The 24024-nt window shown below is 39.6% G+C and overlaps 1 protein-coding gene across 7 annotated transcripts in view; it reads right to left on the bottom strand.

The window, feature by feature from the left end:
- UBE3A (ubiquitin protein ligase E3A) overlaps positions 1 to 24024 on the bottom strand; it is a 90494-nt gene that overhangs the window by 47370 nt on the left and 19100 nt on the right. For 2 of the 7 annotated variants that reach the window (XM_075916509.2, XM_075916485.2), the window contains exons 2-3: positions 3609 to 3677; positions 310 to 456 (exon numbers count right to left, since the gene is read on the bottom strand). The gene's annotated coding sequence lies outside the window, so the exon portion shown is untranslated. Of the gene's footprint in view, positions 1 to 309; positions 457 to 2060; positions 2154 to 3608; positions 3678 to 9315; positions 9409 to 24024 lie in introns of those variants that run through there. The other 5 variants (XM_075916515.2, XM_075916500.2, XM_089775372.1 and 2 more) reach the window with 4 other exon arrangements.

Genomic DNA, 24024 nt, shown 5'->3' with positions numbered 1-24024 from the left:
GGGCCCCCCTGAGGCTCAGCTTCCCCCCACCTCCAGCATTGGGGAGCCTGAACTGGCATAGCACACTGCTGGGCTGGAGCACACAATCTACTAGGCTGGCTCCCCTTAGGCTCTGGTGTGCAAGGATAATGTAGGGAGTATCTTTCTCCTTAGTTGGAGCCACATCAGTGAGGGGTTTTGTTTTTTTGCTTTCTTCTCACTTGTGTGTGGCCCCCAACCCAAAAGAGGTTCCCCGACTTCTGCATTACTGTGTCAAGCCCATTTATATTACAGATTTTTTTAGTCTTCTTTCATTTAAAAAAAATTTACCTGGCAATTGTTTCCTGTGATCTGGCTCCACAGGCATAAATTGTAGGGTTGGTCCTCTACTCTGTCAGGCAGGTGGCAGCCAGTGATAACTCAGCAATACTCGTGCCCAAAGCGCCCTGGGACCACCCCAGCTGATTACTTCCATGTCTGAAAAGGAACCAGTTAGACTCTTACCTATTTCTATTATCTGCCCTAAACCAAAATTAATGGATAAAAAACAATTACCCCATTCAAAATCACTCAATTACCCCATTCTCTCCTCCACCCCAAAACCACATTCATAGCAGGACTTGATAGGAGTAAAGAATAGGAAAAAAATGTGGATCCTATATCCTGAGATGGAGTCAGCTCAGAAAAAGAAATACAACACTGATATTTATGTAACTTGATCTCCTAGTACAGAAGTATTTATTCAAGACAAGCACTGTCTTTTGTTTGATCATGTGCATATGTTAACAATGTTCTAAGTGAGTGAAAAAATAAATCTGATTTTAGTTTAGTTCCTTCCAAAAACAGTGATCAGTTAATAGCCACAACAGACCAGCTCTGGGCAATAGCTAGGAAATTTCTTTCAGTGAGCTCTCTCGTTTTGACCTGTACAGACCTTAGCGCTCTAACTACCAGTATCTTCACACACAAATGAACAAAGGTAAATGGCCTTCTGAGGTAGAAAAGGATTCAGCATTCTACATCTGCTAATGGCCAAACCATACAATCATTTGGTGAATGTTCAAGGAGTGCACGTGAAAGTTCAGTACATGTCACCCACTTAAGTCTCTCCACTTTTAGCTTAACAGGTCAAAGTCCCTTGTAGAAAAGGTCTAACTGACAAACATTATCAATAGTCACTTATTCTCTTTATTGAAGTACTTAACAGATCACTGTGATCCTTAAAGACTCCACACTTTTCGAAGCTTCCCAGTTCTGCCATTGATTCACTAGGACAAGCCATTTTATTCCTTCTCTCACTCCTGTCTTCTTACATGTTGCTTCGTATGCAGACTACAGTAAATTTCTGATAATCCAGCACCTTTAGGACCATGGGGGTGCCGGATTATCAGATATGCTGGAGTACCAGAAGGGGGGCTATGAGGGGTCTGGGGTCGGCAGGGAACTGCACAGTGTGGTAGGGGGCGGCGCTGCGGGACCAACCCAGCAACACTCCAGCTGCTCTGCCCCCAGCTTCTCCAAGTCAGCCGCTGGTCAGTTTCAGCAGCAACGGACTTGGGGAAGCCGGGGACAGAGCAGCTCCAATTGTCCGGCTAGCCAGAACTCTTCCGGGTTCCAGTTGGTGCCGGACTATCAGGAGTGCCGGACCACTGGATGCTGGACAATTGGAGTTTTACTGTACTTTCCCAGTTTCTGTTCACTAGCCCTCACCATCCCCTGGATCAGTCCTAAATACAAACTTCCTCCCTGTTACCTGCAGGATGTGACAGCACTCTCACTCTGTCATACACACACATCTCTTCCCACCCTTCTTTTCTGCAGCTACTAAGATGTACAGATACTACACCTGAATAACCATTTGATTGTGTTCCTGTAATCACTATCCTTCTTGGTATTTGCTATATTTAAAATTAGATTTCAAGTTCTGAAATGGGGAAAGGAACATGCCCTTATTTTATTAAGTGCCTAAATTGTCTAGTACACTTTTAGGAACCATGTTTAAAAAAAACCAACCATGACAGTTACATCATTCAGAGTAGAGTGGACAGCAGAGAAAAGTCAGCATAAAAGTAGTGGCCTACATTTCAACAGGAGCTGTCACCATCCACAAAACTTTTTGCAATTGAAGAGCTAATTTTTGGAGAACAAGAAGCAGGTCTATGGTCTCAGAGGTGCTGTGGATGCAAAAATTACTGATCAGTCACTAGCTGCTACCTGCTTGACAGAGCAGAGGACCAATACCTAAAATTTTGCAAGTACAACTGTGTTATGGAAACATCGCAGCTCTTGCAAAGAGTTACAGCTTTCATGAAAGCAAAGTCTATAGTTAAAGTTGTAACTCAACTTTCATTATAAACTTCACCCTTCAACAGTTTTACATTGTTCATAAAACTCTTCAAAAACTCTTTCCTTCTGGTCTAAAACTTTCAAAATGTGAGTTCAGTCAAAACACTTTTGAGATTGCTATTCCCCTCCCTCCAAAACCCCCACTCCCTTATCACCACACACCTCCCTCTCTAGAGGTGTTCAGCAGTTCTTGAATCAGGAACACTAAATCTTCCCCACATTTAAACTGTTTAAAAAAACCATTCTGTACACTTTGGGCATGTGCAGTTAAAACCACTGAACCATTTGTCTGACCCCATATGGTGATTCTTTTACTTTTTCAATTGTATCTTCTATTGCTACCTTGAGGACTCTGATTTATTTCTCTACATGAGGTACGGTCAGCCTTGCACTTCAAATTCTTTCCTAGATTTACTTTCAGGTAGGTTGCTCTTAACTCAGATTCAGCATGAATAAAAAACATTTCCTCACCGCTATCAGTCAATTACTGGTTACTGCACTTGGATATTTTAGAATTCCATGGTACAGCAGCTACATTTTTATGTATCTACAATATAGTGCAATTGAAAACCTAGTTAGCTGTGAAACTCTTTTGAATGCTTTATGATTTTCTTCGCTTACTCATATTTTTCCCAATACGTTTTTAATTGGCGTCAAGATATTTTAAAAGTTAATAATTAAACCATTAATTTTCCTACACTGCACACACGATATTTTCAATTCTAGATTTCATCGCTAAAAGTATAAACAGACATTGTGTGCAATAGGACCACATTAACACTGCCATTATAACCTTAATTTCTGCATTTTCTGATGTTTTAATTTGTATCTTAATGCTATCTAATATTGGCTTTCGCACTGAAGGCTGTTGTATATCTTTTATGTTGAACTTTTAAATATGAAACTGAAATTTCAAACGTCTAGAAATTTAGCAAATGTGTTCAGCAGTTAAATAAAAATTAAAAGTTGTGTCAATTGTGATTCAAACCACATAAGTATAGATATATAGTAACAGCAGGATATTAAGGCTTGTGAAACTACTTTAAAGGGGACTCATCAAGGCTACAACATTTTGCGTCAAGTGACTGTTGTGCATCATAAGGGAAGAGCTATTGCAACTCAAATGTTTGAAAATAAGAGATTGTGCATCTGTACTTCTCTGAAAAGGAATGTCTGTTACAACTTCTCATTTTTATATACAAGATTTTTTAAGGTAACAACTACAACTCAAAAGACAGTTGACAAGTTGCATATACAACACATGAAAATAACAGCAGACATACCATATTTTTTTCACAGCTTCAGAAGTTTGTCCTTGCAAATTATAAAACGGATTTCCACTGTTTTTGAACCTATAATACAAAACATATTTCAGTTTTTGAAATGAGGAACACGACCTCGAACAAAACAAAGCAGCCTTGAAAAGTGTCATTTTCTGAATGAACATTCTCAAAACACAAAGCATTTTACGTGCACAAAAGAAGCACCTTCTTTATGATTCACAGACACAATATTTACAAACATATGCTTTGTCAAGGGAAACAGAAAAATCAAAACAAAAAGAATGCCTTTTTCTATTCTCCTGAATGATGTAAAAAGACTTTCCCAAGAGACCCACAAAATATAATATAAATATCCATTTCCCTCTCTTTGATGGAGGATCTTGGCCAAAGGTTTACGAGAAACTGACATATGTAACTGAAAAAAGTTTAAGGCTGCCTTTACACATTATAAAGCAACAGTAAAGAAAAATAAATTATTTTTTTTTGTTTTTACTGAGCACTTAGGGTGTGTCTAGACTACAGGTTGTGTCGATCGACAAAAAGTGGATTTTTGTTGACAAAACTATACCCGCGTCTACACTGCCGCTGAGTTCTGTTGACGGCTGTAAAACTCATTCTACGAGGAATAACGCCTTTTGTCAACAGTTCTGTCGACAGAAGGCGTTATTGCATCTACACTGTCCTTTGCGTCTACACTCTCATGTCGACAAAGTGTCAGGTTTGAGGGCACTGCTATAATGACTTCTTTTTCAAGGAGATGTAACTAACAATGGACTCAAGCATAAAACAAAAAAAAAAAGTGCCTAGCACATTATTACCTTATTTTATTCTATTTTATTTCTGTGGCAATTAAATTACTCTTTTAGAATTTTCTTTTTGGGGGACTAGGCTTCAAAGAAATACTCAGAATTAATGCCAAGTCTTTTAAAGCTGTGAAACTGTAGTTCAATAGGTAAAAAATGGAAAGATGATTAATTTACTACAGAACATTCTCTAGTACTTTTGGGTACTGTAAAAATGAAATTATAGTTGTTAATAGATTTTAAGGCTAATAGGAACCATTGTGATCATCTAGTCTAACTTTCAACATAGGGCATAGAATTTCACCGTGCAATTCCCTGCCTCAAATCCGTAACTTCAGGTTGAGCTAGAGCACATCATTTAGAAAAACATCCATTCTTGATTTTAAGATGTTAAATGATGGAAAATCTATCACATCTCTAGGTAAATTGTCCCAAATTACCCTCACTAAGTAAGACTGCGTTTTTTTAAGACTACATCTAGTGTAGCAAGTTCACAGAGGCGCAGCTGTACTGATGCACTATGCCACTGTAAGAATGCTCTACACAAATGGGAGAGTTCTTTCATCAATATAATTAAACCTCCGCAATGAGGAATGTTAGCTATGTTGGCTGGAGAGCATCTCCTATTGCCAGTGTTGTCTCCATATTGATGATTCTGTCACCATAACTTATGTCACTCAGAGGGGGTGACAAATTAAGCTGACAAAAATGCTAGTGTAGACATATTCTTAGTTTCAAACTATATGGCAAAATTTTCAAGACCAAACTTTTCTCACACAAGCAACAAATATCTGCAATTATTTCAAATAGTTATTAATATTATTAGCCCACAGATTCCACTAATAAAGATGAGTTATCTTTGGATACACACACACACACACACACACACACACACACACACACTCACACTCACTGTATTCTAGTATGAGGTTATGTGCTCACAAGTGGAATTGCAATCTCATTAAGTTATGCAAACCACATGAAAATTTGACAAATTTTATTCAAAATATAGCTTGATGACATGTGAAACAAAGCTACTACTTTACTGAATACTTTTTATAACTATCATGACACCCATGACATGTGACTGGGATGAGGAAATTAAGATTTAAATTAACTTACTGGCACCAGTGTGCCATATTATTATTTTATGTCCACATTTTTAAAAACGGATTATTGGAAGCCACATGAATTCCTCAATCTGGAAAGGAGTAAAATGGAAGTGACTGCAATGTTTACAATTTTCTTGGAAGTAGGGGACATTGTATAGAATCTGAAAAAGCAAAGTACTCGACTGCTATACGTGGGAGGTCTAGAGGCCCTGAAGAGCTACAATATAGTTCAAAAGTAGCACAAAGAGGATTACAAATGACTAAATAAGTAATGAAAGAATGTCAAGAATATTGCGATGAACATAGGAATATCAGATATCAAAGTGGCTGGAAACCTGAAAAGATAAATAGCAATCTTCAAAGCAATACCATGCATATCAACTTAATACACATGATGAAACTAAGGAAGACAGTACCTCTCTGTTTGAGGACATCCAGAATGCAGCTAACAATGCAACATACACCAAGAAAAGTACTACAAATTAACGTATTTATGAGTACAATTAGAAGGATAACTCCTAAAGTGTACAATTATGGTTGAGACCCTACCATGTTAGGCACTCTACAAAACACATAGTTCCTACCCCTAGGAGTTTACAATATAAAAAGACAGTGGGATAACTGGGGACAAAGACAGTTTTCCCATGGTCTCTCAGACAGAATTAGTGTCACCAGCAAGTGCAACTGCAACCAGCAACAAGTGGTTAAAAAAACCCCTTCCAGATACTTTAAAGGAATCTAGAGACATACTGTTCAGTATTGTGGATGTGCACAAAAACCCTATATAGTTTAAAATAAGCATCCCTTTGGTCAATGGTGGAACAAACAGCATTATAGTTCAAGAACAGCAAATCATGTAAACCCTTTTCTAACAAAAAGGATAAAGACATCAGAACTATGCAAGTGGAATATTTCATGCTTATACTAGGTTCTCTATCTTACATCATCTTCAACATAGTAGCTTTTTGGGAAGATGATACCTGATTGCAATAGAACAACAAATATGTAATTATAAGCTTCAGTTTAAAACATATGGTGTTTACAAGCGATCCTAACTCTTTCCTTTAGGATCAAGACTTTAAACACTGGGACTGCTATGAAATATTCAGAGAAACAAGGTGGGTGAACAAAAATATTTTTTATTGGATCAACTTCTCTTGTAGAGACAATCTTCTGAGCTTACACAGAGTTCTCTTCAGGTCTGAGAAGTGTACTCAGGCTTAAGTCTACACCAGGATGGATAAAAATCAATGATTTAATCTTTTTTTAATCATATTTTTTATTTAGATCAGATTTTTTGATAAAAAGCTTTTTGGGGAAGGGGGAAAACCTATCTAAAATAGTTTTAATTAAGATACATTAAACAGGGATTATAAATTTCAATTCTATAGTGTGAGTCACTATATTAATAGTGATAGAAATGTAGCCCTGTTAGTCTGGTGTAGCTGAAACAAAAAAACAGGACTATGTAGCATTTTAAAGACTAACAAGATGGTTTATTAGGTGATGAGCTTTCGTGGGCCAGACCCACTTCCTCATAGTCCTGTTTTTTGTTTCACTATATTAATGTAACGTTTGAGAAAAATTTTGTAAATGAGTTCCAAAGGTTCATGAATTAGGGACCCAATCTTATTGGTTTCCAGAGGCTTTGGTAGAGATTATTTAGGTTAATCTTTCTAATCTACCCAATGGGACTCATTGCTCAGAAGATACCACCAGAGATGCTGTCATGATCACGAGGGCTAGCCAGCAGCCTGGAGACTAAAGGGTTTACTATGTCCCTTACCTAGCCAGGTGGAGTGGCCAGTAGGAATGTAGGAATTTCAAACTGGGTCAAAGGAAATTTTGGTTTTTCCCTCCTTTGTTCTGGGGGCAGTTCTCTCCAGCTATTGAGGGGGACAGACACTATGTATCCCTTCAAGAAAAGACTCTTCCTTCACCATCTGTAAGTAGGGTAAAGGTTAGATAAATCCATTAGGTTTCATTGTTTTATGGTTTGGATATGGATCTGCTGTCTTTGCACTTTTAAAAAAATATTTTGGCTTTCCTTTGTAACTAAGTTCCAGGCCCATGGAATTTCTCCATGAGTATATTATTTTGTCACTTTTCCACCTAATTGTTATACTTGCAACAGGAATAGTGTGGTGATAATAAAAGTTTTCTCTTTTCCTTTTATTAACCTGGTAATGTTGGTGTCCTGCTTTTTACTTTAGGGGTGAGATCTTCCCAAATGGTCTCTCTCCTGGTTTCTTTATTAATATGGGCGGTGGCAGCGGAAGTTTTATTCCCAAAAATCTAGGTTTTTAAGATTTTGGCAGGAAGTTTTATACCAAAGCCCGGTAGATAAGGTTTTGGGGTACTTGCTGGCCCCCACTTCTGCATTTATTGTGCCACAGTGGGGAAGGAGCCATGACAGATGCTTAGTTTTCCAGTTCTCAAACTGTGGATTTGTCTCTCCAGATATATGATGTTTGTTAACAGCAAAAATATTTATAAATAAATAATATATACAGTACAGGTGAGAAATAAAAGATCTCAACTCTATTGTGCCTCTGCAAATGTGTGTACACAGAGTCAATCCCTTATCTCTGTCTAAAAATGCAAAGTCTCAAAAAGTTCAAACAAACAGAAGATTGTTGGGAGCAGAAGAGATCTGAACAAGGAGAAGTATGAAGATAAATGTGAAAAGAGAGGGACAGGCAGTAAAAATGAAAGTGAAACTTTTTGAGCAGTATATTCTGTAAGTCTTGAGTTTTTTCCTGAGTGTAGACTTCATCGATTTGAGACCTACCATACCATTCTCTCACTAGAAGGGAAAAAACTTACAATGGCAGCAGACCATAATAGAGACCCAATTTAGTAATATTGGACTTCCAACACTCCGGTCATCCGAAGAAGTGGGCTGTACCCACAAAAGCTCATGATACCATCTATGTTTTGTTAGTCTTTAAAGTGCTACCAGACTACTTGTTGTTTACGTTTTTTCTTTCTTAAGGACTGCCTGTCTTCCTTCTGGACTCAGAGGGGGTAACCATATCAGCCTCTAACAAAGCAAAACAAAACAAAACAAAACCAACAAAAAATGAGTGGTCCTGTAGCACCTTAGAGACTAACAAATGTATTAATTTTATTTATATGAGCTTTTGTGGGCACAACTCACTTCTTTAGATGAGATATTTGTTAGTCTCTAATGTGCTACAGGACTACTCATTTTTAAAGTTCCAGACTAACAGTGCTACCCTTCTGAGACTTTCAAACAGAAAAGAGAATATCTTCTTCACAGAAACAACTGATGCATCAAGAAATGCACACACATCAGAATTTTTACAAGTAGCAGCAGTATAAGCTATAATAAACTGTGGAAAAAAAATCAAATGTCTAGTATGCAGCTAGGTCAGAAACAATGCTGCAAATGTATCTAAGATGAAAAGAAATTTAGACGAGAGTCCCAAGCTAATAACATGCTTGCAGTGCTCATTTGATGCACCTCCTAGCCAAGACTTCAGTGTTCCAGAAATAAAGGCTAATGTTGTTGAAATTGCAAAATACTTCCATAACTGCTTTGCAGCAGCTGCTCTGAAATAAGTGTGAGGAACCAAGATAACTCTCCCACATGACGTGTGATGGAACTCAGTATTGGACGGTTTTTGAGCACTATACCAAGACTTGGCCTAACCTAATGACAATTTGTGAACAAAATTGTAAAAAAAAAAAAAAAAAAAAAGATGGCACTATCACAGACAAAATTTTCAACATTGAGCTGAAGACAAATGCTGGACACATACTACGTACCCTAAAACCTATTTCTGTAACCTTGAACAAAATGCAGGGAAATAGCTGTTTTATTGCTGACGCTGCTGGAATTTGGAAGGAACTGCATGAGATCTTAAAAAGAGAAAAATACAGTTAAATCACAAGCCTTAAAAAGCTGAATGGGACAAGCACTATTCCCAGCTCATTTTCTTGCAAATATTTTTAATATTCAGTACCAGGATCAAACCTCAACTGCTAAAGAGGAGGAATTGGCTAGGACATGGGCATACACAGAAATCACTCCTCCATAATGCCAATTGAATGAACTTCAGAACTAAGGGTGAATCATTCAAGAAATATACATGTTCTGATGGGGTTTTAAAGAAAGTCACACCAGTGAACTGGTGGAAGTCACTTAAGCACTTGGATTCAGAGACTTGAAATGATAATCTCACTACAGCAGTACAGTAAAACTCAGATGGTCCGGCATCTGACGGTCCGGCACTCCTGATGGTCCAGCACCATCAGGAACCCGGAAGTGCTCCGGGCAGCCGGATCATTGGAGCTACTCTGCCCCCAGCTTCCCCGCTGCTAAAACTGACCAGCGCTGAATCTGGGAAGCAGGGGGCAGAACAGCTGGAGTGCTGCCAGGTAGGTCCAGTAGCGCTGCCCCTCAGGGCTGCGGGACCAACCCGGCAGCACCCCAGCTTTTCCGGATTCAGCTGCTGCTGAAATTGACCAGCGGCTGACTTCAGGAAGCCAGGGGCAGAGCAGCTCTGCCTCTGGCTTTCTGGAGTCAGCCGCTGATCAGTTTCTGCAGCGGCTGACTTGGGAACACCTGGGGCAGAGAAGCTGGGGTGCTGCCGGGTTGGTCCAGTAGCGCCGAGGAGCGGCGCTGCGGGACCAACCCGTCAGCACCCCAGCTGCAGGCGTCCCCGATTCAGCCACTGCTGAAACTGACCAGCAGCGGCTGAATCAGGGACTCCTGGGGCAGAGCCAGACAATCAGAAGGGAGGGCTATGAGGGGGTCTGGGGTAGCATCCCCCCACCCCATCCCAGACCCCTCATAGCCCCCCCTTCTGATAGTCCGGCATAGCTGATAATCCGGCACCCCCTGGGTCCTAAAGGTGCCGCATCATCAGAAGTTTACTGTACTTTCTTTTTACACCAGCAGAAGAAGATTTTATTCCTTTGGACAAATTAATTTCAAAATTGAGAAATCGTTAGGGACCTGAAAAAGCAGGAAAACTTGTTTTTCTTTCTTTTTCAGGTTATGAGCAAACAGGAAAGTGAAGGTGAAGATTACTCAGTTAGCTGCAGAAGCCAGTATTTTAAGTTTCTCACGCTGATCTGGCTGACAGTCAATTTAAATATTTCATTTAACTAGTTTAGTTAATTTTAACAAAACAAACCTTATTTTAAAAAGCTTGAATGTTTAACTAAAGTCAAATGCTTGTTTTGTTAAAATAGGATATAAACATTGTTTTAGTTAAGTATAACAATTTAAATGTCTGCTTTGTGATGCAAAATGCAGGACAATGTAGCACTTTAAAGACTAACAAGATGGTTTATTAGATGATGAGCTTTCGTGGGCCAGACCCACTTCCTCATATCAAATAGTGGAAGAAAGTAGTCACAACCATATATACCAAAGGATACAATTAAAAAAAATGAACAAATATGAAAAGGACAAATCACATTGCAGAACAGGAGGGGGATGCAAGGGGGGGGGGGAGGAGGAAGGAAGGTAAGTGTCTGTGAATTGATGATATTAGAGGTAGGGAGAGTGGGATGTTTGTGAGTTAATGGTATTAGAGGTGATAATTGGGGAAACTATCTTGGTAATGGGTGAGATAGTTCAAATGTTTGTTAAGTCCTTGTTGGAAAGTGTCGAATTTTAACATGAATGACAGTTCAGAGGATTCCCTTTCAAGTGCAGATGTAAAAGGTCTTTGTAGCAGAATGCAGGTGGTTAAGTCATTGAGAGAGTGTCCTTTCTGGTTAAAATGGCAAGAAACTGTTTTCTCTTTGTGCTCTTGTCTGATATCTGTTTTGTGGGCATTAATCCTTTGGCGAAGTGTCTGAGATGTTTGTCCAATGTACATAGCAGACGGACACTTTCGGCACATGATAGCATAGATTATATTTCTGGATGCGCAGGAATATGTGTTCTTGATCTTATAACTCACTTGGTTAGGTCCAATAATGGTATCAGCAGAATGAATATGTGGACAAAGCTGGCAACGGGGTTTGTTGAAAAGAAGGTACCAGGGTTGGTATTAGTGTGGTATGTCCTGTGGTGGTTGGTAAGAATCATCTTGAGGTTAGGTGGTTGTCTATAGGAGACTATGGGTCTGTCTCCCAGAGCCTCTTTGAGTATGGTATCCTGTTCCAATATAGGCTGTAGTTTATTGATAATGTGTTGGACAGGTTTAAGTTGGGGGTTGTAGGTGATGACAAGTGGTGTTCTATTGTTGGTTTTCTTGGGTCTGTCTTGCTTTGTGATGTTCTTCTGTTAATACAGTATGGTAAGAAAATCCTCCAAATATTAATGATTAACCAGCAGAATTGGAGATAGTTCACTTCCCAATGACTTCATAAATACCTGCTTCAATTACCTTTGGTAAATGAAATAACCAATCATTCATTTTCTAATATAGCTGTAAAACTAATCTGAAGAGTTTTTAAAATAAATCACCATTTAGAATTCATAGTGTGTACTTTACAAAAAATGAAACCTGCATCAATCTGATTTGTGAAGAGTATGTATTAAGATTATAAATAACCAACAAGAATGCACTTTTATGTAGAAAACCATGATTAAATTGAGTCTTCTTGACCAGCGATTTAAATCAAATCCACCCTGTTCTACACTACCCAATTATTTTGACATCACAGTTTACTTTGTCCTAATTGTGCACAGTCTACACTGGCTGCCCAGCATGGCAAGCACATCTAACAGCTGTCCATAGTTGAGTGCAACTGTCCAATTGATCATGCTTGCTTCATGCTCCATATGCAATCCAGCTAGAGTACACAAGAGATACTGCATTTTCTGGGCCTGTGGGGAGGAGACGGCTGTGTGGGTACAGCTTCGGACCAGCCATATAAATGTCAATATCTATGAGCAAACATGCTATATACACAACTGTCACATGCATAACTTAGCATATATTTTAGAGTTTCTCTTTGTGATGTGTAATGGAGGGATGGCAGATTCTAAACAGAGAGAAAGGTTCACCTGCCTACAACTCGTATGCTTCACCAGGAGTCATTGTTTACTTATCTGCGTTAGCGTGGCCTAGGATCAAATTTAGGTTCTATTGTAAGCTATCAATAAATGGTTAAAATCCACTTGATCTCTCTTGATCTTGACAGAATTAATCTGTGGTCATCGGTGAGAAAGGCAGTTTGTAATAACTGATGGCCTGGGTATCAGTGGATCTTGCCAGATTTGAAACTTAGTCTCTGGGAACACAGATTGCAATCGTACAATCCAGGTGGGGGAAGCTATTTTAATCTGTTGAAGACAGATTGTAGTGAGCTAAAATCTCTCTATAAAAGAGGATGGGGGGGGGGAGAAGAGGGAGAAGAGGAAGAGTACTCAATTACATCTCCTCCATCAAGGTGCCTTCCTGATCTCAAGATGCCTTCATGGCAGACTCTCAATCATTCCCTTTGAGATTTGCTCGAAGAGCAATGGGGAAAATTAATGGCAACTTTCCTAATGACCCTTTTAGATTTAAATATCCTCATTCAAGCATGCTGGAAAGTTAGCACCAAAACCCATGAAAGACTGAGTCAGGTCCTTAAAAGCCTTGAAGGTTTTACAAATCCACTAGGTGGGAGACAAACATCCTTGTCAGCATTACAACAGTCTACAGGCAGATCAAGCCTCCATTTTGAGCTCCCTGGGAACAGTCAATGAAAACATGATACTATCCAAGAAATTTGCAAACAACATGAGCAAAAAAAGTAGGGGAATTATAAAAAGAATGAAGATATCTGTCCTTCAAACTTACAGGAAAATCAGGGATGGAAAGGGCAGCCACCTCCAGCGACTGCAATCTAACATTCCTAAATTATAAATCCAATTGCGAGACACGATGGTTGTCATTATAGGCTCCCACGCAACAGAGTTCTCGCCCTCCTCCTCAAAGTAACAACTATGAGATTATGATGAGTGGACATTATGAGTATGATTTATGGCATGATGATCCAGATCAGCAAGATTGTCACCCTAATTCAGTGGTTCTCAATTTGTGCCCCTTGGACCTCTTGCAGTCAGTCTATTAGTCAGTCTATTAGAACACAGCTGAGGCCCATGTGACATCCTCAGAGCTATACAGGTAGAGCCCTGCAAAATTGTGGATATCCACTTTATATCCGCTGGTATTTGTATCTGCAGATGTGGATGCAAATATCCATGGCTCCTTTTTGTGGATTTGGATGTGGATACAAAATTTTGTATCCGCACGGGACTCTACTTGCTGGCAGTACTGGATGATGTCCACAATGGTAAACAGGTTGAGAACCCTTGCCCTAATTCAATGGTCTCGGTCACTAGACCCCATCATATCAGAAAAAAAGAAAGAGAGGGGGGGAATAACGATCAAAATGGTGATTGCGAAGAAGTGGTAAATGAGACCATTTGACTTTTTCCTGAACAAATTCAAACCATTATCAGTCAGTGGGGCCTTTAACTGCAGCTGTCTTCCAAACTGGGAAGAGAATATAAAAACCTTGATATGTCCATCAATTTATTTTGTTTAGTGGTTGTGGCTTCACTGAAACTCAATCTCAAATCAGCTATTACCACTGAAATTATTGGCAAGCATCTAAATGAGAAATCACAATTAAAATATGCTAAAAATAATCTAGTGCCACACTCTTAGGAGAAAACTTACACAACATAAAACAAAGGGAGAAAGACTTGTCATGCTTTTGGAGCTTGCTTTTGGGGAGGCTGTGATTTTATCTTCTCAGATGCCAACTGTGATAATCTGGTCTATAAAAAATTGCTAATAATAGGATTGTCTTGATGGCTAATGCAAACAATATTCAGGGCAAAATGCTGAATGCTGTCAGACCTGTATATGCAAGCATGGCAGGACAGCTTGAACCTTAGAAGTAACCCAACACTTGCGCCTAGTGATCTCTCCCTTTCCACAATAGGGCAGCCTGTCCCACCAACAAAGGAAGGTTCCCTGTGGTTGCCCCAATGTTAAAATCAGGTTAATGAATACAGGGAGACATGCGGGGACTCTTGTGCATTTCAAAGCAGAAGTGTTCTCATAAATCCTGGGGTCAGCAGGGGACTCAGAGTCCCCGGCTGACTGCAGGCTCCATGCTCTGCTGATGCTTTGAAATGCCACGCCGAGCCTGGGGTGAGCTGGGAACTCCCCAGCTGATCCCAGGCTCCGTATGGCATTTCCGCAGAACCCGGGGTCAGCTGGGAACTCCCAGCTAATCCTTGGCTTCACGCAAATGTCATAGCAGCGTTTCAATGAGGCAACACTGCACAGAGCCCAGGTACGGGCTCCATGTGGCGCTGCTGCTTTGAAGTACCTCCTCTTTCCCCCCCTTTGCTGCCTCTAATAGAGGCAGCGGGGAAAAGGGGGCAAATAGACTAGTCAATTAGTTCTTAACATCCTTAGTCCTTCTCACACCAATGTTTTCTATAATCTTTTCCATCAATGTGTAGAATAAATGTATGTGCACTGAGGCATATGCAAATGTGCACCACCAGTAGAAACCAAACTTAGCTGTGGGTGCTGTGTTATTCAGATGCCACCTAACTGATTCTCTCCTGAGCACAAGCACCCAGCTTACAGATAACACAGCCTCACATTCTTCTAAAATATTTTTTTCTCTGGGCAAATTCAATAGGTACATTTGAAAGTAAAGACACTGGATCATCTAAAACTGCTTTATGTTTAAAGGTAGGTGGGAACCTCATATGAGTGCTCACTTCAAATGACCACCTGAAAAAAATACCTTTCTAAGGCCTCATGTAGGATGGGAAACCTTTTCCTAAACAAAAAAATTTAGTTAAGTGTGGTTTATTGATGATTCATTATATCCCACTAACGGAAAAGTCTACATTGGGCTTTGCACTTACAGATCCTGTCCATGATTGCAAGAAAATGTAATATCTTTTTGGCACAGTAAGCTGAATTAGCTGCAGAGTGCTGAGCTTTGGACAATGTTTTCTTAGAAAAAGATCTGTAATTGTATTCCAATTCTCAGTGGATCTTCATGGCTCAGAATGTCTTCCAGAATGGGAGGAAAATGCTATATGTAGTTCAGATGGTAAATTTGCATAATTACCCTTTTAAAAAGGAGAAGAGGTATAACTTTGCCAATTAAAGTTTAAGTTCATCAAAAGAATGTTCCACTCTGCAGTAGGTTCTATCAAACAAATTTTGAACCTAAACAGGAAACATTAAATGGACGCTAATGGCAGATTCCACAAAAAAATGTTGTAGCAAGAAGTCAAAACAATAAACAGAGTCTTGCTGAAATGCAGAACAATTCATGAAATCTCTCTTTAAAAAAGATGGAGGTAGGAGTTCCTCTGAGTACTACCCAAACGGGGTGCTCTATTCATAGCAAAGTCACAAAACCAGTGGCTGTGAGTAGTTGCTAAAAATGTACAAAATGAGATTACATATCTTTCACAGACAAAGCAGTACAGCATTGTTCATTCAAACAGTACAATCTGATATTGACCAATGTGTCAAACTGCTTACAGTGTGTTGCTATCAATGCAGATTAGGGATGAAACAAGATTCCCTTAAACTCAGAGCTACATGGTCCATGGATTAGGGTGCCAGTGGGCCCTTTGCTATCACATCTAGAGGAAATAAATACCTCTTAGTAAGAAGATACTTTCACAAAATGGTTTGAAGCTTTCCCTGTAAAAACTAGCACTGCTTTAAATGCTGCTAGATGTCTCACTGAACATGTAATACCAGGTGGGGAATTTGGATTTGACCAGGGATCCCATTTTAAGGGAGATGTAAGCTAATTAGTACATAAGTTATCCAGTATCAAGCAGAGTCCACATCCCTTCCCATTCTTTAGCAATTGGGCACATGGAGCACTCAAACTGCACAGTTAGAGAGACATTTAAAAAAAAACTGTGACAAAGTGGAAAGGACCGGAATATTAAATTACCACGGATTCTGATGGCTCCCTGAGCAGCAGCTAATTAACAACTTTCCTGAAAGATAAATGCAGTTGCCAGAGATCTGGTACACTCCTGTTCCAGAAAAGTGGCAAGCAGTAGTATCAGCTGATATTTTTACTTAAATTCTTGGACTAAGATTTGCTAATGTGAGCAAAAGAACAACTCAACAGGCAGAAGAAAAGAAGATGGAAACTGAAAAGAGGATTTCTCTGTAACAGAGGACTTGAACTTTAAGTAGGGAGTCAAATAATCCTTCCCTCCCTGTGTAACGCCCTATATCATTGCCGATGAGCTACATTCCTCTGCCTATCAAATACGTTTACCTAAAAAAGGAAGACTGTTAGAGCGTTAGCACAAGGGACAATTAAACCCTTTGGTAAATCCTAAAAATCAGAGAGTTCTAAGGGATAGAAGAGCAAAAAGCTATTTGGTTTTGTTTTCTTTTTTTCAGAAACATATGCAAAAAACTCATACTTTATGCTTATGAAAACATTTGTATACATCATGTGGCATTAAGGAGGAATGGCTATGAGATTAATAGAAATGACTGAAATTGTCTGAGCCCAGTAGCAGTGGGCACACATAAGAGACCCATTCATCACTCAGGGAGCTCAACAGCTCAGGAGCGGCTGTGGTCCAGACAGAGCTCTCATTGGCAGATCATAGTGAGAGAAATAAAATCTCTTCGAACCATGTGCATTACTGAAAACATGTTTCTAGACTTGTTTTAGAATACTGAATTACTAAACCATACAGTAACAGATGGTCTTTTTGTGCATGGAACATCCATTCTGCCAATTCAGTTGTATCTACTGTAACTACCAAAATCTGGTATGATGGGGACTGTAGTATTTATGCAGGCATGTACTGTGGGGAATGGCTTAATTTTACATGTTACAAATATAAAGGTTAGTTATTATTCCAAATTAAAAAAAGCCCATGGAAATGTGTTAAAATCACCTTTTAATAATTCATCCATTAAGAGAATCTCTAGTTTGAGGGGAATACTGTACTATTTTTGCTGCTAACATCACTTATTTTCCAACTTCAAAAGTTTACCATTAAAAGCAACAGAGCTGCCAGTTAAAAACTAGTCACATGAAACATTCTGATGGGTTGGTCAACCTTCAAAATACTCAAGGTAGTGATCCAGCTGTAACACATGTAATTCAAAATTGTAATGTTGATGCTGGGACAGTGTTATTTGCATGGGAATTACAACTTATTATGAAGGAGTTAACCGGGCAGGGAAGAAGTGGTTATCAGGATACACACTAAAATATGGGTACAGCTGTGTATTTGTGTGACCCCTCCTCCCCCCCCCAACAGTGAGGCCAGAGGTGAGAACTGTTAGGGGACCAAAGAGCCCCCATACAGACACTTTGTTAAAGGATCCTGTATCTCTGGAGTAAAGCACCTGTACCTTTTGTCACCTGAAGAAGAAGGCTGTGCCCAAAGCCCATGATACTATTTATATATTTTTGCTAGTCTCTAAGGTGCCACAGGACCACTGTTATTTTTTAAGTTACAGCCTAACACAGCTAGCCCACTGAGACTTTTAGCATGCGTTTCACGTTTTCCAGCAGAAGGCGGTGCTATGATTGGTAATGTGTGGACATGTTGTATTTGTGCTTGTAACGATCACAAGATCAGGACCAGCCCTAGCCTTATTTGCACCCTCGATAAACTATGACTTCGGTGCTGCCTTCCCCACCACATTCAACAGAGAGAAAAATGAGAAGTCTTAATGAAAGGTTAACTTTATTTACTTGGCATTAGAAATTAACAATGCAATAAAAAAATATTTTGTGTTTTCTACTTTTCATTAATTGTAACACAATTAATCATACAGGATAAATTGCCCAGCAGCTGATACTTTAAAATGTCAACCATTTTAAGCTGTACACAGTAGTTGTGGTCACCGCCATAAACAGTTGCATTTCAAGTTACAGCCATCTTCCTTCCAAATGAACTGATTTTTTTTTTTGAAAATATGAAAATCTTTATTTCTTAATACTTAATGAAGTCTGTTTTTGAGTTGTAACCCTTTTGCACTGGGCCATCGATTATGTAAACATTTTGAACTTTGCTTTCGTGTTTTTGCTTTTGCAAATTGAGAAATAAGTTGTTTGAAACAAAGTTTTGAAGCTATTTTGGGCTGGTGGCCTATCCAACAAGTCTCTCTTTCAGCATGGAAGAATGAAGGAATATCAATTTTAACTCTTAAAAGCTATGTTCCCCACTAGCCACAGAAACTTGAAGAGTCATGAAGATATTGGGAAAACTGAGTGTATTCAGAAGTAAACTTCAGTACATCTTGATATTAAGATGTCTTGGAAGTCATGAAATAGCCTTCAGTTCACTGTATAAATTCTACTGCATCAATATCTTTTGAATTTCCATGTTGTAATATTGACTCTAGCTGCAAGCAATGTTCTAATAGGTTTTGAAGTTTCATTTGGCAAACTGTACACATCACTGTGAAAACCAAATATTGAATCAAGCTGCTGTATCATTCTTTGCCTGGACTGTAGTATCTAGGACTGAAAAGTAGAAGTTTACTTAGAATTTTTGTTTTGGATCCTGAACGGATTGATCTTTTGCTTATATGTTAACTGCTGCTGCTTCTTTCTCTGAATACGTGCTGGTTCTGGCTTGAAGTCTGTTGGTATTTCAAATCTTCAACAAGCTTACATACATCTACTAGTGCCTTTTCAGATGCTTCATCAGTCCTGCATTCCTCCAGAAACTTCTTGGTCTGTTGTGGCTGCTGAAAAGCAGAATGTATGTTGAAGTCCTTTGTCTGAAGTTTCTTACTGGTAACGTTAATCTCAAAACAAGATATATCAAAGAGTGAAACTACTAATCTGATCTTGCAAAAGCCATTTGCAGGCGCTTCTGCAGCTGCATGTACTGGCAATGACATTGTTAAGGTAGTACCCAAAATTTCAATTCGTGCACCAAAGACATTTCCAAGGTCATACCAAAGAGGCTTAAAGGCATCAATTCAACTCACCCATCTTGTTTAACATAATGGTTTCAGAGTTAGGAATGTACATTGGCACGAATAACTTCTCAATGGTGTGCTGAATTTGGAAAAAAAAAAACACTTACATGCATTATACCAGGTCAAAGAATCTATTGGTCTACAAACAACATCTGGCAGCATCATTGGCAATCAAATTCATGGAATGTGTCCTACAAAGAACAAAAAGCACCCAGTGATTCATTTCTATTATGGTTTTTTGTACAACACTGTCTTTGCCCTTCACATTATTCCCCTATCATAGCCTTGGCCAAGGCTAAGTTACCAGCAGATAATGACATACTTTCAAACTTTCCTAGAATACATCCAGTCATAGAAGTACCAGTCTCCTTCAATGGAACAAACCTCTCAAAATGTTCCTTTATTATCACTTCAGCATTATCTTCAACGGCACATTTTGGTATATCTACAAAGTAAATGGTCACTGTCATCTGCTTAGTATTCCTTATATCTAGTGTACAGTCCAGAATTATTCAAAAGCATTTTGAAGACTGGGCAGCTTCTAAGCTTTTCATTAGTAGCATTTACTAGGAACTGAACCATCTCAGTCTGAAGTTTTCCCAAAATAATGAATATGTGTTTCCCAATCACTTATTTTACGCAGATGCTCCTTCATGACTGGATCAAACAAAGCTAGCTATTTAAAAAAATCATTAAAAGTTTCCATTACTGCACTGTATAATTTATTTTTTTTTTTCATTTCTCCTGTGGAATGCCAGGTTTTGCCCACCAAGAACACACTAAAGTAACCAGACACTCCAATACCGGCTCCAGCACTCTTCTTCTAGTTTGAGTACATATATATTTTCTTCAATAGTTTTATTTTTTTTAATCTCAGTTTAAGTTCTTTCCAATTTTATGAATTTTCCAAATATTCAGGACTTTTCTCATGAGAAGACAGAATTGAAGATATATTTTTCCAATCTCTGAACTGTTTTCAGTGAGGTACCAATTGCATGACTACTAAACAGCTTGCAGCAGAAGCAAAACAATGAGTCTTGATACTGAATATTGTAACCCTTGTCAATGAATTTTCTTTCCATCGGTGAGTTTCCTCTTGTAGTGTTGTACAGAGAATTTTATTTTATTTTCATCCTTCTGGAAATGAATTTCATGAACTTGTTCAGAACCATGTTCCACCAGATTGTGTTGTACATGATCACCACATCTAGGCCATGTAGCAAGGTCTCCATACTATAAGGTGCTTGAAAGTTCATCTTCCACATTTAACCTTTTGGTCCCTTGAGGTTTTTTTTTTAAACCTGAACCTTGGCACAAGTGTCCACAGATGAATACGTTTTCTCAATTTCAGTGATCGTTTCATGCTGTGAGCTGCCTCCAACTTGAAGTAAGCTTCCTTCATCTTGATGTTGTGAACTTCAAGGAAGGAACCTTTTTGTTTTGCTTGTTCTTTTATCTGTTCAGTTTTCCTTTAACAATACTGAACTCCAGGTGGTTTCTTTTTATCTGCCATGGTGTTAATTTTCTGAAAAATTTTAAGCAAGTGTTTCAACTAAATTATCAAAATAGAAAACAAAATAGAATACTATTTACATTAAACTAAATGACAAATGAATAAAAAAGATTAGTAAGAAAGATTAAACGTGGAGTAAATTATGCATAGAAAGGGAAAAATTATGAATTTGCAATGCCACTGGACAAAAGAGCATGTAGCTTTCTACCTACTGAAATCTTTCCTGGTGAGTTACTGGACATTCAATGACATCATATTAATAAGTCTGGTAAATTTTAATTTTATCATTTCAACATTAACTTAAAAGTATTGAAAAATGAAACAGAAGGCCAGAATTTCTATCAAATATTATTAGAATTCGAAAGGAAGGAATGTTTATGTTAAATGGTATTTGTTAACATTAACCATCAGGGCTTTACTATTACTTTAGCAGTAATAGTCTACAATAAATACACAACCTTACAAGTACTTGTGATTCTCCTTTTAGAATCTTCATAAAACCTCTTCAATTTTTCAAATCCAACACAATACAAATTATTTGTGGGCACAGCATTTTCTGTATCGTGGCTTGTAACATGGCAGAATAGCTGTTGCGGGTCACTGACTGGCCTTCACTAAGCAGTGAGCAACACTGACTCAACTGTATGACTAGCCAACACGGGGCTACTGAGAATGACTGAACTGCCAGACCTCATCCCCAGGCAGTAAATCCAGATGGTGCTCTTTTGAAGCTATTCTGTGACATATTTTAACTATATTTACATACATAGCCATGCTCCACAAAGTGAAATAAATAATATAACTCAGTTTCTGACATGGCAATGGTGTACTGTTTTACAAGTACAATATTTGATACTTTGTAAGAGATAGCAGATGAATATATTTTTAAAGAGAAAAAATTGACCGCCGTCTAATTTGGTATCCCTTAAAGTCTATAGCCCTAGATGACCTTCTAGTTTGCCTATATAGTTGGGCCATATCCACACAAGATGCATGCATAACTTAGGATATATCAGGAGTGAGCAAAATACCATTCATAGGTGTATTCATCCTGCCAAACATTTGGATCAGGCCTGCTGTGTTCCAGGGGGACTCTCAGGCAGGCTCCTTGAGTGCCTCAGCATTGCTCAAAGTGGCTGGCTACTGGGACCAGCATAAGTCTGTGTATGGCACATGCTCCTTGGAAGTGGGGAGTGGGTCGCCACGTGCTGCCCCCAGCACCATCTTCACAGCCTCCCACTGCCCGGAAACCAGCCAATGGGAGCTACAGGGCCAGTGTTTGCAGGTATGTGCAGCAAACAGAAACCTACTGCTCCTTTACAACATGCAGACACACATGCTGGCCCAGCAGCCAGCTACTTTGAGTGGTGTTTGGGGCTGCGGCAGCTAGGGAGCCTGCGAGACAGTCCCACAGGGTCACAGTCAGGAACCACTATGGTAAGTGCCTCCAGGCCAGAACTCGCATCTGGAACTCCACTCTACTGCCTAAGTCGCAATCCCTTGTGCACCCAAACCTTCTGCACCCCCTCCTTCATCCCTGCTACAAGCCACAATCCCCTCCTGTATCCAAACTCCTTCTCAGACCCTTCATTCCTTCCTATACCACTTCTCCAGGTCAGAAATGTCTCCCACACCCAAACCTCATCCCAAACCCTACTCCCCCCAAATATGTGATCTGGGTATTAAACCCCTCCTACACTCCCATCCTAGGTCTCAACCTCTTCCTGCACCCAAAACTCCTCCCTTCCCTCATCCTGCACTCGTGCAGCACATCAGAAACTTCTCCTGAACCCAAACTCCCTCCCAGAACTCACACCACCTCCTGCACCCAAATCTCCTCCCTTCCCTCATCCTGCACTCGTGCAGCACATCAGAAACTTCTCCTGAACCCAAACTCCCTCCCAGAACCCACACCACCTCCTGCACCCAAATCCACTATCCAGATCTCTTTTCTGTAGCCAAATTCCACCCCAGACCCTGAACCATCCATTAATACTGTAGAAAAGTACAGTCTCTGACCAGTTACCAAATGCTAATTCAAAGTTAGCAAGAAGAAGGTGATCAGAAAGGGTGTAAGGCCCGTACCGGAAGAGGGCAGTAACCTAGTGACAGATATGGGGAAAGCTGAAGTACTTAATGCTTTCTTTGCCTCTGTCTTCACGGACAAGGTCAGCTCCCAGACTAATGTGCTAAGTGACAATATGGGACGAAGGTGGACAGCCCTTGGTGGGGAAAGAACAGGTTAGGAACTATTTAGAAAAGCTAAACGTACATAAATCCAAGGGGCCGGACTTAATACATCCGAGGGTACTGAGGGAGTCAGCAAATGTCATTGAGGAGCCTTTAGCTATTATCTTTGAAAAGTCGTGGAGATCAGGAAAGATCCCGGATGACTGGAAAAAGGCAAATGTAGCGCCCATCTTTAAGAAAGGGAAGAAGGACGATCCAGGGAACTATACCTCAGTCCCTGGAAAAAATCATGGAGGGGATCCTCAAGGAATCTATTTTGAAGCATTTGGAAGAGGGGCAGGTGATCAGGAACAGTCAGCATGGACTCATGAAGGGCAAGTCGTGCCTGACCAATCTGATTAGCTTCTATGAGGAGGTAACTGGCTCTGTGGATATGGAGATGTCAATGGATGTGATATACTTTGACTTTAGCAAGGCTTTTGATACGGTCTCCCACAACATTCTTGCCAGCAAGTTAAGGGAATGTAGCTTGGATAAATGGACAGTAAGATGGATAGAAAGCTAGCTGGAAGGTTGGGCCCAGCAGGTAGTGATCAATGGCTCGATGTCAGGATGGTGGTCGGTTTCTAGCAGAGTGTCCCAAGGTTTGGTTCTGGGACCGGTTTTGTTCAACATCTTTATCAGGGCTCGACAAATAATGCAATCTACTCACCCGTGGCAAGTAGATTGCAACCCAGAAGAGCTGGGTTTGGGCTATCTGCGCATGTGCAGATCGCCGGACAGTGCAGTGGCGAGCCCTGATCTTTATTAATGACCTGGATGAGGGGATGGATTGCACTCTCAGCA

This window comes from Pelodiscus sinensis, chromosome 1, assembly GCF_052426305.1.
Source record: "Pelodiscus sinensis isolate ZL-2025 chromosome 1, ASM5242630v1, whole genome shotgun sequence".
Lineage (NCBI taxonomy): Eukaryota > Metazoa > Chordata > Testudines > Trionychidae > Pelodiscus > Pelodiscus sinensis.
This window is presented reverse-complemented; position numbering and strand designations above follow the sequence as displayed.